The sequence below is a fragment of the Procambarus clarkii genome, chromosome 54 (assembly GCF_040958095.1).
Source record: "Procambarus clarkii isolate CNS0578487 chromosome 54, FALCON_Pclarkii_2.0, whole genome shotgun sequence".
Taxonomy (NCBI): Eukaryota; Metazoa; Arthropoda; class Malacostraca; order Decapoda; family Cambaridae; genus Procambarus; species Procambarus clarkii.
Window position 1 is genome coordinate 13768136 of NC_091203.1, and position 17688 is coordinate 13785823.

Consider the following 17688-nt stretch of genomic DNA (forward strand, 5'->3'; position numbering starts at 1 on the left):
CCTGCTTTACCCTAAAGAGTTCTTCGTCGACTTGCTTCCATTCTGAGCTGTGGCTGAGAGCACGGTCGAGATAAGCGTTAACAACAATAAGTGTCAGTATATAGGCAAGACAACAACATCTCTTTCCAGGCGTTTAACAATGCATAAGGAACAGGGCTCCATTAAGAAACATATAATCTCTTCCCACAACCAAACCATCACCAGAGAAATCTTAGCAAATAACACAGAAATCATCGATAGATACAGCGATAGCAGGCGGCATGACATCTGCGAGGCACTACACATCAAGAAGTCAACACCAGCAATCAACAGCCAATAAATGCACAACTATATTCTACCCACTTCAAGACTCCGCTCCAATATCGAAGCATCAAGAAATATGGGCCAATAAGCCCTCTGCAATTACTTCCATTCTTACCTTCAATACCCATTGTTTCGTGTTCTGGCTTGTGTGGAAAGTTTGTTTTCACCTCATCCAAAACTGTTGTAACATATCACCTCACCCAAATGCAGGTATAAAAAATCGAAGATGGTTAAGCTCTATTCCGTTATAAGTTGTGTGTGTGTGCAAACTAAAGTCTTTGAAAATGTAATAAGTTTTACGAAACGCGCTCAAGTGTCGCATCAGACTAGAAATAAAAATGAATTTTGGTGAATTGATTTTTCATTTACCATCAACAGTGAAAAGAAACATAAGAAAGATCGAGAAAATTCATGTTAGAATTATTAATCTTACTTTTTCGGTCATATTTAATAATATATATATATATATATATATATATATATATATATATATATATATATATATATATATATATATATATATGTATATATATATATATATATATATATATATATATATATATATATATATATATATATATATATATATATATATATATATATATATATATATATATATATATATATAGCCCACCAACATAGGATTATGCCTGAACGGTAGAAGTGAGTGCCCCCAAAGATACAAAGCCAGTGTTCTCAATGCTTATATTCGTCGAGCGCTTACCCACTGCTCTGAATGGAGCAACGTGAGTAGAGAGTTTGAAAGAGTAACTCAGGTATTGGTGAACAACGGATATAGCAACGCGGAAATAAACGCTGCTATAAGAAGACACTTGGACCGTTGGTATAATTCAGAACCTAGAACAGAAACCACAACACCCCCAATAAAATTATATTACAAATCAACCATGCACAGTGAACATATAAAAGAGGAAAGAATAATGAAAGAAATAATCCGTAAAGGAGTAAAAAGCACTACTCCTAACCAAAACATAAACCTGATAATATTCTACAAAACCAAGAAGACTTCCGAACTCCTTATCAAAAACAGCCCGAAGCCGACGGAGAACCCTCTACAGCAGTCAAGCGTTGTATACATGTACACTTGCCCCCACGAAGGATGTAACCTTCAATGTAAGTACATAGGTATGACGTCGACCAAGCTGACGAGGCGTTTGACATGCCATCTTCAATCTGGTGCCCCTAGGAATCACATGAGACAAGCCCATGACATTACTCTAACAAGAGAAATGTTGAACAAGAATACTTGCATAATAGACAAAACCCAAGATTCAAGAAGATTACAAATTCTTGAGGCAATTCACATAAGAATAGAGCGACCTACCATGAACACCCAAATCACGGAACTATTTACTCTACCCACCATGAGAGTAAGGACAAGACAAGAACATATCGATGCCAACACAGAAGACAATGTCCAACATAACAGGCCAATTACACTGGATTAGTCTTTGTGTTTGGATAGGAGATGCCTCGTATGGGCCAATAAGCCTTCTGCAGCCCCTATGTTTATCCCTTATGTATCCCCCCATGTTTTCACCTTCATTGTATTATCACCTGACCTAATGCGGGTATAAAATCAACTAGTATTGTAAGATCTGTTCACTTGAGAATGAACCATGGAGGTTCGAAACGTCGTGCAAATTATACAAATAAGTGTAATACACTCTATAGTAAATCACTTCTTTTCTTCACCTTAAAAGTACGAAAATGAGTTTTGGAGAACTCCTATTTCAATTAAGCCCTGATGCTAAGAAAATAGTTAGAGGGATAGAAGCCCTAAACCAGAAAATAATAAATACAGAATATGCAGTCATATTCAATGAAACATGTTTGAAAGAAAACCTGCTGCCAGTATACACCAATATATATATATATATATATATATATATATATATATATATATATATATATATATATATATATATATATATATATATATATATATATATGCAACAATGATCACAAAAACACTGATCCAAGTATGCAGAATAACCACATATGAAAAATAGAAAATGCTTAACGCGTTTTCGGCTAATTCGCCTTCATCAGAGCAAAGTAGAATGAAGATAAGATTGCTGATCAGACCTTATATCCGCCTGGGCAGATCACCTGACCACCAAAAATAAGTGGAGGAAAGGAATTATAAGAAAGAAGGTAACTGCAGAAGGCCTATTGGCCCATACAAGGCAGCTCCTATTAATATCTCCAAGTGCCATACGTGTTTAAATGATTGCTATATTGTTTTGACGTGCTATATTGAGGCTTAAATAGGGATCCAACTTGTACATACCGAGGCTCACATTAAGGCTGTTGTTACAATGTTTGATCAGAGCAGACTCGATCACGTTTCGTTCAACAAAATCCATACTTTTAACAATACATTTTGCCCCTGTGAAGTCGATAGAATGATTACATAAACTGGAATGTAAATACAATGCACTGGATTGCTGGGCTGTACGAATAGCGTATGAATGCTGTTTTAAACGCGAGGAAAGTTATTGTGTTTACATCGGCCAGACAGGTAAATCTCTTTCCTCGCGTTTAAAACAGCATTCATACGCTATTCGTACAGCCCAGCATATATATATATATATATATATGTCGGCGCACCACCCATGTTGATCACCAAACTACCACTTCCAGCCATCACGCTTACCATTGGTGAATCAGCAACTCCGCTCGACTTCAGCGCCATCTGCATCGCCAATGATTAGTCGTGCATGAGCAGTTGGCTTTAGAATATTCTGTGCTCTCAAGGCTGATACTTCTATCTAGCATTCGCTCTGTGTATAAGTGGAGGTTTTCAGCCAGCCAATATTCTCAGCACTTTTAACTCATTTTTTTTTGTCTTGTTCATTGTAGAGTAACGTAACCATTATTTTATTTTATATTGTGTTCTGTCTTTGTATATATGTTTAATTCGCACTGTACATAGCCAAGGGATTATCTTTGTTTAAAGTCAATTAAAGTTTCATTGTTTATACGATTTCTTTTGTGTGTTTTTCCCTTTTTACTTGACCACAGGAGACAACAGCCAAGCAGTCAACTTTTTTTCTTTATTTTTTCTAATGTGATTGGCATTTACACCAGCCATTGGGAGGACTGTCTGACACTTACATTTTTCCCATCACATTAGTGGGGGCCTGTCCGGGAGTGTCATCATATTAGTGGGGGCCTGTCCTAGGAGCCTCACTCAGGTACTGATACTAGAACATTTCAATTTGTGGTAAGTGTACTTGGCTTTGATACAGTTGCTTTTCAATCATTTCATAACTTTTAATATTTTTATGGTGCTGTGTATTTTGTGCATTCCGAGTGTAACATATTATGAGTGTTGGATAACTGTGGATTACGTGGTGACTAGAGGCCTCGGTCACTCTCTTAATTGGTTGTTCATCCCTCGGTGTTATTACTCGTGTATTCCACCTTTTTCGTCCCTAGAATATTTCTTAATTACGGCAGATCATCACTTTGGTACCCTGGTACTTTGATTTGTCTTCTGGCCACGTAACCTATCTTCTGCAATCTGACCGAAGGAGGATAAAGAGAGCCATAGTTCCTCTAGCATGGACTACGCTGTTGAGTTGGGACCTCAACAGCAGTTCTCATCATCAGTAGACATTCGCACCCCTGAGCTTCGGTCAGAGATTATGATATTTACTCAGGTAAAGAATTGGCTTTCTTTTTCAGAGCAGAAAGAACGCTAATTCGGTAAGTATCAACTAGTTAAGTAGGAAACCCCTTGCTTCTGTCCTATAGAGACCCGGCAAGGTATCCCTACATTTTTGGACTACCCTAGCTTTCACTTTTGAAACAATCAAAGTTTCATTTGTTTTTGAAACTATCAGTTTATTTATTTTAGTAGGTTTTTCTTGCCCTTATTCTCGTATATTGAGTGCCGGGTACAAGATTTCCTGCAATTTTGATTATTTAATCACTTAACATCTAATATTAACGTTAATTGTTTTCACATTAACGATTGAATTTCCACAGGATAGTTGTTATACTCAAAATTCTGTCAGTTGAAATGTAACCAATCACAGGCAAGTAGGCCTCTGACGTCATGCCAGACAGAGGAGCATCAAGCATTGCTCCCAGCAGCCTCAGTTATCCTCACAGACCCAGAGTAGGTGGACCTCGGCTGGCCAGTTATACACCTGTTTGCCTCACTCAATAAATATATACAGAAGCGACTACTGTGTCTACATTCAACCCGAACAAGGCAAACGAATACTGGTAGCAGCAGTGGGATCCAGAAATTTTTTTCTGGAAGCAAAAGTTCAAGTACCCAGCATCGCCTTGTGTTCCAGCCAAAACCGCCGCCACCGCCACCGCCATAAGCCGCCATCCTGCCACCCACGCATCAAATATTGTGCCAGACCGGGGTCCTGCCATCAACCACTACTCCAGGCTAACGTTTTAGAAGTAAGGGTCAATATTTTCCTGTGAGAACGCTCACTCATCAGTGAGGAGGAAGGAAGCTTCCCGCGCCAGCCATTTTTGAACCTCGCGCCACCACGTGGGAACCACCTATTACACCCACCACCACCACCACCGCCACCCAAGCTGACAGTATCAAGCTTCGTGAGGGTGCAAGCTACTGCAATCGTCGTCAGCCATCGTCGCAAGTATCAACTGGTTATTCCATCGTCGCAATATTGTCGTCGTCAGAATTTATCTTCGTGCTTCTAGCGTGAACAGTGTGGGGTCCCTGAGTCTCGCGCCACCGCCGCCAGGAGCGCTGCCATCGCATCCAGTTTGTAAACACGCCTCACATGGGCCTCTTCAGATCTTCACGACGCTTCTCCTACTTTGGCTACTGGTGATCCTCATAAATTACAACCCTGAGATAAGTAATTGCTAGTTGAGAACAACGTGCCAAGTGTTAAAAAGTGACTTATGTAATAATTCCCATAATATCCTGTGAATTAACCATTCAGTGACTTGTTAAATATTGGAGCCGGTTTAGTACTCCAGAGGCCCACAGTTTCTCTGAGACATTTCAATATTCCCTGCATATGATTCCATTATTCATTAATTGTTACTAGTGTCATTACTGAATTCAAAGGTGAGAGAAGTAAGAAATAATTGTTCTAGCAGTTTATTTTGCATAAAAGAAATTTGTTTTTGAGATTTCCATAGACAATAGAACATAGAAATTTTTTTTTTATATTTCTCCAGACCTAACTTGAAATTTATCCTTTAAGCATTTTATTTTAAACTTTTACCATAGGAGTTATATACATTCCTGTGTCCAGTTTATGTGCTACATCCATATTTCTTGCATTGCCACTTGTTGTGTTGAATCTTTTTAATGAAATTTTGCAATTGCATTTCCCAGTTTTTATTCTCAATTGCTGTGCTTAGTCTGGTTTAATTAATTTACATACATCTAATTCCAGTCATTTTTTAATGAAAGATTGCTAAATTTAGTTTACAATTTGCTTGTTCTTAATTATTTTCTTGCCTAGCCCAATTTAATAATTTTATTTCTGCCATTTTTACTTTAGCCAAGTTGATATTTTTTTGTGTTTATTTTTGTGTATACTATTTCTGATGCCAGGTGCACTTAATTATAATCTGCGTTCAAATATTACTTCCACGGCTGTGACAATGCCTACCACTGTTGAAACCCCTTCAGAATCAATGGGAACAGTTACTTGTCCCAATGGCCAGAGATCAGCTCAGGAAATGGCTATTCCTCTTTTTGCTGGGGAATCGCGTTTATTAGAATCATGGTTTAGTAAGGTTGAAGCGAAAACAGTTGCACGTTTTTCTAAGCCTACTGATGCCGAATACTTAGCAATTGCACGGTCAGCCGTGGACACAACCAAAGGTGATGCACGTTTTGTTGTTGATGAGAAAGCCATTGTTAGCCTCCAGTCTTGGCCTGAATTTAAGGATTTCTTTCGCCGTCGCTTTGTTAATAAAGGAGACCTTGACCCATATAGGTTAGTCAAGAAAATTGCCAATGCCACCATGCAGCCTGGTGAATCGTTTAATGCGTTTACTAGCCGTCTCGATCAGTATCTGTATGCCTTAGTTTCTGCTATGAATAATTCAACTTGGTTAGATAAAGACAATAATCTGTCCCCTGAGGCTATGGCCAAAATGATAGCATTTGGTACTTTAATGCATTTTGCCCCCGAGCATACAAAACCAATCGTTGAGCAACAAAATTTTGGTGTTAAACATGAAATTGGTGAAGTGTTTGAGGCTATTAACAATGCCGCCGATAAACTAGCTCCCCGAAGTGCTCAACTGTTGCCACCCTCTGATGCTGTAAATGTAGTTACAAGTTCTCAGCATCCTCCCACAAATTCTCAAAACTCTTGGTCGCAGAAGCGTACCCATGCTCGTAGCCCCCAGTCAAATTCGCCGCCTCATAAAATGCCGAAACGCCATAGTCCACAACCATCCACTCCCTCATGTTGGCATTGTGGTAAGAGTAACCACCTTGCAAGGGACTGTTGGTCCGCCCCTAGATCATCACCTCCTAGACAATTCTCTCGGCCCCCTCATCAATCTAATCATTCTAGGCTTCCATATTGCACGTACCATAAACAAGTTGGTCACCACACTGCGGATTGTAGAGCTAGGCAAAGGACATCTCCACCTCGTAACTCCCATGGTCAGTCTTGGCGAGGCTCACAGCGTCCAAGACATTATCAGAACTCTCGTAATTACAACTCCCAGCCCAGCTATAATGCAATTTCAAATTATAATGCTCAGTCACAGAATGCTGGAGCTCAGAATGTTCACTCCATGTCGTCGGGAAACCCCCAAGGCCATCCGCTAACCAATTCAAGCTAGCCAATCCTAGTGCCCTCCCTGTGTATTCAGTAGCTACCCAAAATAGATTTGGACACTTGACAGAGGAGGACACTGACTCTAGACCAGTTGTAGATGTTGACGGATCCACAGTAAATTTGACACAAACAAGACACAGATATCCCAGACAACATAAGTCAAAAATAGTAACTTGTCCAGTCTCAAGTGATGGTCCCCTTGTATCAGCCATTGTACATGGTAGAGTTTTAAAAGTTTTTCTTGACTCAGGTGCAAAAATTAATATTGTCAAGCCCTCAGCTCTTAGAGACATTGAAAGTAAGCACCCTACTATTTTAAAACAGTCACACATACCTTTTCTAAGTGGTATTTCAGGAAATAAAGTAAAAGTTCAGGGTGAAATTGACCTCCCACTCAAGTTCAATGATGTCACATTGTCTATAACATGTTTAGTTGTTGACATTATTCATTTTCCTGGAGACATTCTCTTAGGTCTGTACACCATGATTGATGAAAATATTGCATTGTTTCCCCATCGTTGGAACATAAGTATCAAAGACCACGTCATACCCTTGTGTAGCATGTATCGACAGGGCCACGAGTTCAACCTTCAATCAGATTATGTTAATTTTGTTGACACCCGCCTTGCTAGCGTAGGTTTGTCAGATCATTGTCGTGGTAGCATACCCGAGAAAACAGGCACTCAATTGAAGCATAGTAGTTGTACAGTTGTTAAGGAGAATGAGTATCGGGACTTTCTGGAAGGGGACGCCCTAACGGATTCTCGTTGTCTCGCTCGCCTGGCAGTTTCCATCTCTGAAGTCAGTGGTTCCACGGCTACTGACACTGTGCTACACCCTCATTCTCTCACCAGAATAAGAGTTAAGGTTCAGGGAGTGCCTGAGTTGTCGGATGTGATTGCGGAAAGTGAAACATGTAAAGTGAATGGTACATTTGTTGAACCCTCCTGGCACACAGTGCAGGATGGTACTGTCTCACTTTTTATCGCGAACACAAGTAATGCCGATATCCATCTCCAGTCTGGTACCCATGTTGTAGATTTTGCCCATTACTCGTTACCGGTGCGAGTTGTGGATGATGTCTCCATGGATCATACTGTTTGTACACTCACACCAGGAGAACAGGGATCTCAGCCAGAGGTGCAAGCGCAACACCTCAGTCCTACTGATTTTCCTGACTCTGTGGCTCAGCTTTTGAAAATTTTGAACAAGAATAGAGCTGTTGTTGCTCTACCAGGAGAAAAATTAGGTCTCACTCCTCTCATTACACATAAAATTCCCCTTGAACAAGGAACTACGCCTATTTATGTACCAGCTTACCGACTTCCCCATTCTCAGAGAGCAGAAGCAGATAGACTTGTAGAAGAAATGTTACAGAGTGATGTAATTGAATCGAGTAATTCGCCATGGAACGCTCCATTGATTCTTGTACCAAAGCGAGATGGGACTTGGAGACCTGTAATCGATTATCGCAAGCTTAACAGAGTAACAATACCTGATCGTTTCCCACTTCCAGTTCTAAATGATTTGTTGCAAAGTATTGGTCGAAACAAAGTATTCTCTACGTTAGATTTGTTGCAGGGATTCTGGCAAATCCCCCTTGATGAGGAAAGTAAACAATTGACAGCCTTTAGTACTCCCAATGGTCATTTTCATTTCAAAAGAATGCCGTTTGGTTTGCGTAGTAGTCCAATAACCTTTTCACGGCTCATGACAAATCTATTTCGTAGATTGATAGGAAGTACGCTTCTAGTTTACCTTGATGATCTCATAATCATGTCGCAAGATGTTCAGACTCATTTCCAGAACCTTGAAAAAGTACTTGCAAAGCTCGCTGAAGCTAATTTAAAAATAAAGCTTGCAAAATGTTCATTTTTAAAGCAAAAGATTAATTTCCTAGGTCATACAGTTACACCTTCAGGTATTACATTGAATGAATCAAAAATTATTGCTGCCCGTGATTTTCCAACACCTCGTACCGCAGAAGCCGTAAGACAGTTCACAGGTCTTGTAGGATTTTATCGTTCATTTATTGCTGGATTCTCTATTATAGCCGCTCCGCTTTACAAGTTGCAAAGAAAAGATGAACCCTTTGTTTGGGGAGAGGCCCAGGATCAGTCATTCAAAAAACTCAAAGCAGCCTTGATTTCGTCACCTGTCCTTAGGTATCCAGATTTTTCTAAACCTTTTACGTTGGTTACAGATGCTAGTGACATAGGTCTAGGTGCTGCATTACTTCAAACAGAAGGTCACAGAGATCACGCAATAGCTTATGCTAGCCGCACATTATCCAAAGAAGAGAAAAATTATAGTGCAACAGAACGAGAAGCCTTGGCAGTTGTTTGGGCACTTAAACATTTCAAGGATACAATTTATAATTACCCAGTTCATGTTCTTACAGATCACCAACCATTAATTCCCTTGTTCAAAAATAAGAATCCAGTTGGAAAGTTTGCTAGATATTTGCTCACAATTCAAGAATTCAATCCCACATTTGGATATATTCCAGGAAAGCAAAATGTTGTAGCCGATGCGTTTTCTCGACACGTAGCTGCGATTCAGTTAAATTACCCAGCATTAGATGCTACAGTAGTAGAAACGGAACAAAGACAAGACCCCATATGGGCACCCGTCATTAAATTTTTGACTAAGCAAGACACTCGCCCGATTCATAAACCGCCAGTACCATTGAAAGAACTAGTTATGTTGGACAATTTACTGTGTAGAGTAGTAAAGCTAGGGACAGCCTCGAGGAAATGTTGTCAGTTAGTTGTTCCAGCTGTCTTGGTACCAACTGTGTTAAAAATTATCCATGATGCTCCTGCAAGTGCACATCCAGGAAAGGATCGTACACTCCAACAAGGTCGATTGAAATATTTTTGGCCAAAAATGGCTAAGGAGATTGCTCATTATGTTGACAGATGTTTAACTTGTTTACAGCACAAGGGACATGTTTCAGGACCTAATCCAATTCAGGTGTACCCAGCAACTAAAGCTCCTTGGGAACGAATATCGATGGATTTATTGACAAATTTTGCGGAAACAGAGAAAGGGAACAAACATTTGCTTGTAATGGTCGATAATTTTTCACGGTTTTGCGAACTAGTTCCTATCCCGAACAAAACAGCAGAAACCATAGCCAGCGCATTCCATGACCAAATAATTTGTAGATATAGTATGCCTAAAGTAATCCTTTCAGATAATGGTCCAGAATTCAGTAATAGTATTCTAACTAGCTTGTGTGATTTATATAACATCAAAAAATGTAGCATCATGCCTTATCATCCGGCAAGTAATGGACTAGCTGAACGTACTAACAGGAAAGTGTTAGATGCCTTGAGAGTCACGTTGAATTTTGATAACAACAATTGGGATGATTTTATACCCTTAATTCAGTGTGCTATAAATTCTTCAATTAATGTTTCTACTGGTGACACACCTCACGCTATTCTTTATGGTACAGATAAGATCCTCCCTAATGAATTGATTAACGTACCTCCTACTCCCTTATATAACGTAGATGATTTTGTTCAAGTGAAGCGTAGACAAATGCAATTAGTATTCAAGAAAATACGAGAACAACTGTCCAAAGCAACAGCCGAGTTCACTCTAGCAAGGAATGCACGAGCTAAACCCAATAAAATAACTATTGGATCTGTAGTAATGATACTTAACCAACACAGGTCTGGTCCTATGTACAAGTTAACTAAGAAATTTTTGGGTCCATATAAGGTAATCGAGCTTATTAAAGGTAACAAATACAGACTTAAGAACTTGTTAACAGGAGAGTATATAAATGAACATTTAGACCACATGAAGTTAGCTAAAATGACTGTTGACGAGACTGATGAGGAAGATGACAATGAACTTACCCAGACAGATACTCCTACTCGGACACCACCTCCTGTGGTTGACAGACCACTGGATGTTCAGCAACCCCATACTAGCAATTATAATCTTAGATCTAGACCTCTCGTTTCAACCGTGCACTCACCACATGTCCATTGGCTAGATGTTAACGAGGATATCTCTCAAGATGATAGTTTGTCGCATGAAGTTTCACCTGTTCCGGACCTTCAGTCAGAGCCAGAGTTGTATAGTGCTCTGGATGAGCTAGGTGTAGATATCCGCAGAATTTATAATTGATTGCACTCTGTAGTTATTCTGTTTGTTTTGAAAAAAAAAAAAAAAAAAAAAAAAAAAACTCAATTGCAGTATTTCTACCACATGTGTCTTATTATTACCATTATATATAATGTATAGTTTTTCTCAACTTTATTTTGTTATGAATTAGATGCCATTGTCAAGTCTACTACCATTTGTATTTTTACAGTGCTTGTCATAAGAGTTATTATTGTTCTAGCAACCACATTGTGGCCAGTGAATCCTGACTGCTATCACGCAGATGTTAGTCTTCTTGATCCAGGTCTTGTATATGCTTGTAAATATATTGCACATTATATATATTGTACATTGGTCTTGTAAATATATTGTATATTTCGAAAAAAAAAAGAGAAAAAAAAAAAAAAATTATCTATCTTGAAATTCAATTGTGGTTGTTAGGTCAGAACTTTGTTCTATTAATGTAATAATTGTTTAATTTTGTATGGTTTTCAAGCACATGCCATTAACACATGTTAATAATTTTGTTTAGGCAATACCTTGAGTTGTATTGTTCATATCTGATCAGTAGACATACACATGTTCTTAATACTCTGATTTAATCAAAGCATTGTTACCATGATTTTCACCTATTATGATGAATTTTTTTTTTGGTGCATATATGCCGAGTTGTTTGTATTACGCACACCTGATCTTCTTTCAATGTTTTATTATGCAAATTTCACATGTAAGCCATTATTGTATGCCACCGAGGTCCTTTCAGTATCATTGTAACTATATAGCTAGCCAGAGCTTGTCGACAAGGGACGTCGACTTGGTAGCGTGTCCGAGCGGTGTTATACTCAAAATTCTGTCAGTTGAAATGTAACCAATCACAGGCAAGTAGGCCTCTGACGTCATGCCAGACAGAGGAGCATCAAGCATTGCTCCCAGCAGCCTCAGTTATCCTCACAGACCCAGAGTAGGTGGACCTCGGCTGGCCAGTTATACACCTGTTTGCCTCACTCAATAAATATATACAGAAGCGACTACTGTGTCTACATTCAACCCGAACAAGGCAAACGAATATAGTCACCAGTTGCCACGTCATCCTGTTACTGACATTTATAATATCACAGGTATATTTGCTGTACATTTGTTTGCTATCTCAAAATGTTTCGTCTCTCAGCATTTCATAGTGATCCAGCAAGTGAAGTAGGGAACTTAATTCGTGCCAAGAAGACAGAATTACACACTCTAGCACTTGAGTATCGCCTAGATGTTCAACATGGAGCCGCCAAAAGTTGAATTGCACATCATTATCCAGGACCACCTCTTAGATATTGGAATTATACACTCTGATTCTCACGAAAACTATTCTATTGCAGATCGGCATGCTCTGGCAGCTATGAAGTTAAAGTTAGAACTAACCAAGGTAGAGCGTGAACAACAAAAAGCTCTCCAGATAAGGAAGGAAGAGGCTGCCCTAAAGAAGAAAGAACAGGAACACCTGGCTTCCCTACAACGTGAGCGTGAGAGGGGAACACCTTGAAGCAAGAAAATGTAATCTAGAGATGCAATGTGAACACGATAAGAAGCTAGCCGATAGTGTTCTAGAATACTGCAGACAAGAACTCGACTTGGAAACTACACACCAAACTTGGCGCCAACAAGCTACAACCAGTCTTCCAGTAAGCTTCAATGTCTCCCAGGCAAGTAAGTTAATGCCACCATTCTTTGAGACAGAGATAGATGTGTTTTTTACTACTTTTGAGGCCCTAGCTAAACAACTTAGCTGGCCTGAAGATCAGTGGTCTATACTTCTCAGTGTGCATCTCACACGTAGAGCTGCGGTTACTCTCAGTACCTTAGCGTCTGAGAATGACTACTAGACCCTAAAGCAAGCAGTTTTAGACGCCTACCTTCTCTCCACCGAAAGCTACAGACGAAAATTCCGTGATTATCTAAAGGCAAGTGCCACCACCTATTTAGAATTTGCTAATACTAAGAAAAGATATTTAATGAAATGGCTGGAAGCAGCCCATGTTCCTTCATTTTCAGACCTTGTCAACCTTATTCTAGTCGAAGAATTCTTTCGACGTATTCCTGCTCCCATCCATCTTCACTTAGTGGATAAGGAGGAAACCGACTACATCAGATGTGCGAAGTCGGCTGACACCTACAGCCTTATACACCAGTTGCTAACTGACACATCTTCCAGTAAGAAATCTTGGTTTGATTATGACAAAGTGAGTACCAATCAAGCAACCTCCCAATTATATTGTAAGTATTGCAAGCTCTATGGACATACCATAGATAAATGTGGAAAAGCCCAATACAAAGGCTATAGTGAAACTCCTAAACCCAAACCGACTCCTCCTAAGTCCTGTAAGCCTGTGATGAATGTTGGTGTTCCTGTTAATGATCTTTCTCTCTTCAGCAAACACCTATACCCTGGAACTGTCTCTGCCAACAGTACAGATTCGGAGGGATGTTCTAAAGTGAAGACCTTGAGGGACACAGCTGCGCTTCAGTCTATCATTTTGAAATCAGCTGTGCCTAACATCACCTACACCGGGGAGGCGATCCTTATCACTGACCTCACTGCTACCACTCCGTATCCACTTGCCAGAGTCCACCTGGATTGTCCTTTCGTACAAGGTGAAGTCCAAGTCGCCATCCGGGAAAAGCCTTTTTCCATGACAGGGGTACAACTTCTCCTGGGCAACGACTTGGCCGAAGATCTGCAACCTTCCAACTTGATCATCATGGACAAACCCCAGGTATGTGACTCTGTAGTGGAAAACCCCATCTTGAAGTATATGCCAGCAGAGGTCCAAGAAAGTGATAAAATCTCTCCTCCGGTTTTGGTGACAACTCGTGCGCAAGCTGCACACCCGCAACCAGCTGACTCTACTGCAACAGCTGTCCCTCAAGACCATCAGAATCTACCACCGAATCTTACTATGTTGGAGTTCCGTAAGTTACAGAGGGATGATCCTTCATTAACACCATTATTCTTCCAGGCCGAGACTCAATATGACAGTATTCCTGGGTTCTTCATAAAGAACCAATTGCTCTACCGGAGGTACCGACCCAGTAAACTAACGGAGGATGACGATTGGGCTAATGTCGACCAACTAGTAGTTCCCACCAGCCTACGGCCTGATATTCTACACCTGGCCCATGGAGCACTTTCTCACTATGGTTTTAATAAAACCTATCACGGAATCAGACAAGGCTACTACTGGCCAGGTATGATTAAGGTTGTAAAAACTTATGTACAACATTGTCATTTATGTCAAATGGCAGGAAAACCTAACATCCCAATTCCCAAGGCTCCTTTGATTACTATCCCGGTGCCTTCAGAACCTTTTCACAGACTCATCATAGACTGTGTTGGTCCTTAACCCCGGACCAGTTCTGGCAACGCTTATATACTAACCATCCTGTGTCCAACCACCAGATTCCCCATAGCAGTTCCTGTAAAAAAACATTACGGCTGCTACGGTGGTGAAACAACAATTGAAGATCTTTACACAATTTCATCGGGAGATTCAAAGTGACTGTGGCACTAACTTCACCAGTAATCTCTTCAAGAAGACACTGGAAGAATTCAACATCACTCAGGTATTGTCCAGTCCCTATCATCCTGCTTCACAGGGTTCTCTTGAACGTAGTCACCACACTATAAAATCACTCCTTAAGAAATTTTGCAATGAAACTATGAAAGACTGGGATAAACAACTTGACATCATCATGTGCATTTTCAGAAGTCTCCCATATGAGTCTCTAGGAGTGTCTCCTTATGAGATGCTCTACGAACGTAAGTGCCGTACTCCTCTAAAAGCTTTTAAAGACTCTTTACGTAATGCCACCTTCAGTGACCCCTCAGTATGTGCCCCAGTTTCTTCAAAACTTAAAGCATATTCTAGAAAGAGTACATAAATTTGCCAATGATAATTTATTAAAAGCTCAAGATAGGATGAAGACTCATTATGACAAACGCAGTAAAATCAGGAAATTTAAAGCAGGAGACTTCGTTTTAGCATATTTTCCGATTCCTGGTTTTCCATTGCAAAATAAGTTTTCAGGACCTTACCGCATCAAGGAGTGCAGAAACAACCACAACTACGTTCTTGAGACTCCAGATAGGCGGCGGAAGACTCAGTTGTGCACCATCAATCTTTTGAAGGAGTATAAAGGTATTCCCCCCCACTGTGCTAGTATCTCTCTCCACCTTTAAAGATCCATACCTCCACAGTGAGACCTTCCCTGCTTCTCCTCCCGAAAGCACTAACTCTGAGTCAGTGCCTTCCAACTCGGAAATCCTTACTGATCTTCCTAAATATTTACAGGACTGTAACAGTGCTCCTCTCATCAAAGTTCTTAAAGAACATCAGAAGTTCTTCAGCGATGATCCCCAGGAGGGTAATGTGCTTCAGCACGACATCCAGCTTCTTCCTGTTACTCGGCCGATTCGTCAACCCTTCTACCGTATCAGCCCATACAAAAAGGAAGTTATGCGTGCTGAAGTACAGTACCTTCTGGATCATGGGCTGGCCACCCCTTGTGAGTCCCCTTGGGCCTCACCCTGCATCTTGGTGCCGAAACCGCACGGTAAAGTACGACTATGTACCGACTATAGGAAACTGAACCTTGTGACCGTCAAGGATGCTTACCCTTTACCTCGTGTAGATGATATCCTTGACGCAGTAGGTAATGCTAATTATCTGTCCCAAATTGATTTGTTAAAGGGCTACTATCAGATCAGCCTGACAGAGCGAGCTAAGGAAATATCTGCCTTCACCACTCCTCTTGGCCTGTACAGATATGAACGCCTTTCTTTTGGACTGTGTAACGCTCCGGCCACCTTCCAGCGAGCTGTCAACCGCGTCATCCACGGCCTAGATCACACCTACACCCACTTGGATGACATCGTTGTGGCAACTAACACCTGGAGCGAACATCTGCTCTAGCTGCAACGATTGTTCTCCAAGCTCCTGACAGCTGGCCTTACCATCAACTTGGGCAAGTCCACCTTTGCTAAAGGTAAAGAACGTTGTCTTGGTCATGTGATAGGGAGTGGCAACCTTGCTCCTTTAACAATTCACACTCAAGCCATTCAGCATTACCCACAACCTACAACCAGGAAGCAGCTCCTGCGCTTCCTTGGCCTTGCATCTTACTATCGAAGGTTTGTGAAAATTTTAGTACGGTAGCCACACCATTGATTAATCTAACCAGTTCCAAGCAACGGTATCATTGGACCATTCAACAGACCGTTGCCTTTGAACAACCAAAATCTCTGCTATGTTCTGATCCCATTCTCGCCTCTCCAGATATTACGAAGCCCTTCATCATCAATGTCGACGCAAGTGGCACCGACATCGGGGACGTCCTAATGCAACAGTGTGGCGAAGAGGTTCTTCCTGTCAGCTACTACAGCTAAAAGTTAAAGCCTCATCAGAAGAACTATAGCACCATAGAAAAGGAACTCCTTTCCATCGTCCTGAACCTAACACATTTCGAACCTTACCTACAGGGTAATCGGTCTATTACCATCTACTCAGACCACAATCCTCTACGGTTCCTGCAACAGGCCCAATTCAGCAATCAACGTCTTCTACGATGGGCTCTGTATCTGCAGAATTTTAACCTGGAGATATTCTTTGTCAAGGGCTCGGATAACATCATAGCCAACGCCCTCTCCAGAGTGTACGAGGTAGAGGCTCCTACTCCTACCATTCTACCATCTACTGAAGTAACTTAACCCGTAAGAGCAGGTATCGGGGGGAGAGCTGTGACGGTAATCTCTTTCAAAAGAGATTTGGCCTGCTCTTTCCTACATAAAGTTACTTCAGTAAGTCTATAACATCAGGATACTACAATCAAGAGTAGTAAATATATATATGTTATAGAGTACGTTTCTATAGGGGGTTTACGTAGCCTACACTCGCTCTCCAAACCCCCTCTCTTCGCTGTCGGCGCACAACCCTCGTCGATCACCAAACTATCACTTCCAGCCAGCGACTCCACTCGGAGTCGCGACTGAATCGGCGACTCCACTCGACTTCAGGGCCATCTGCATCGATAATGACTAGTCGTGCACGAGCAGTTGGCTTTAGAATATTCTGTGCTCTCAAGGCTGATACTTCTCTCTAGCATACGCTCTGTGTATTAGTGGAGGTTTTCAGTCAGCCAATATTCTCGGCACTTTTAACTCATTTTTTTTGTCTTGTTCATTGTAGAGTAACGTAACCATTATTTTATATTGTGTTTTGTCTTTGTATTTATGTTTAATTTGCACTGTACATAGCCAAGGGATTATCTTTGTTTATATTTGTTTAAAGTCAATTAAAGATTCATTGTTTATAAGATTTGTTTTGCATGTTTTTCCCTTTTTACTTAACCACAGGAGACAACAGCCAAGCAGTCAACTTTTTTTCTC

General features: G+C 40.6%; 1 protein-coding gene across 1 annotated transcript in view; it reads right to left on the minus strand.

The window, feature by feature from the left end:
- Positions 1-17688, minus strand: part of LOC123771386 (lysozyme C) — a 62941-nt gene that overhangs the window by 14099 nt on the left and 31154 nt on the right. The window lies entirely within an intron of this gene.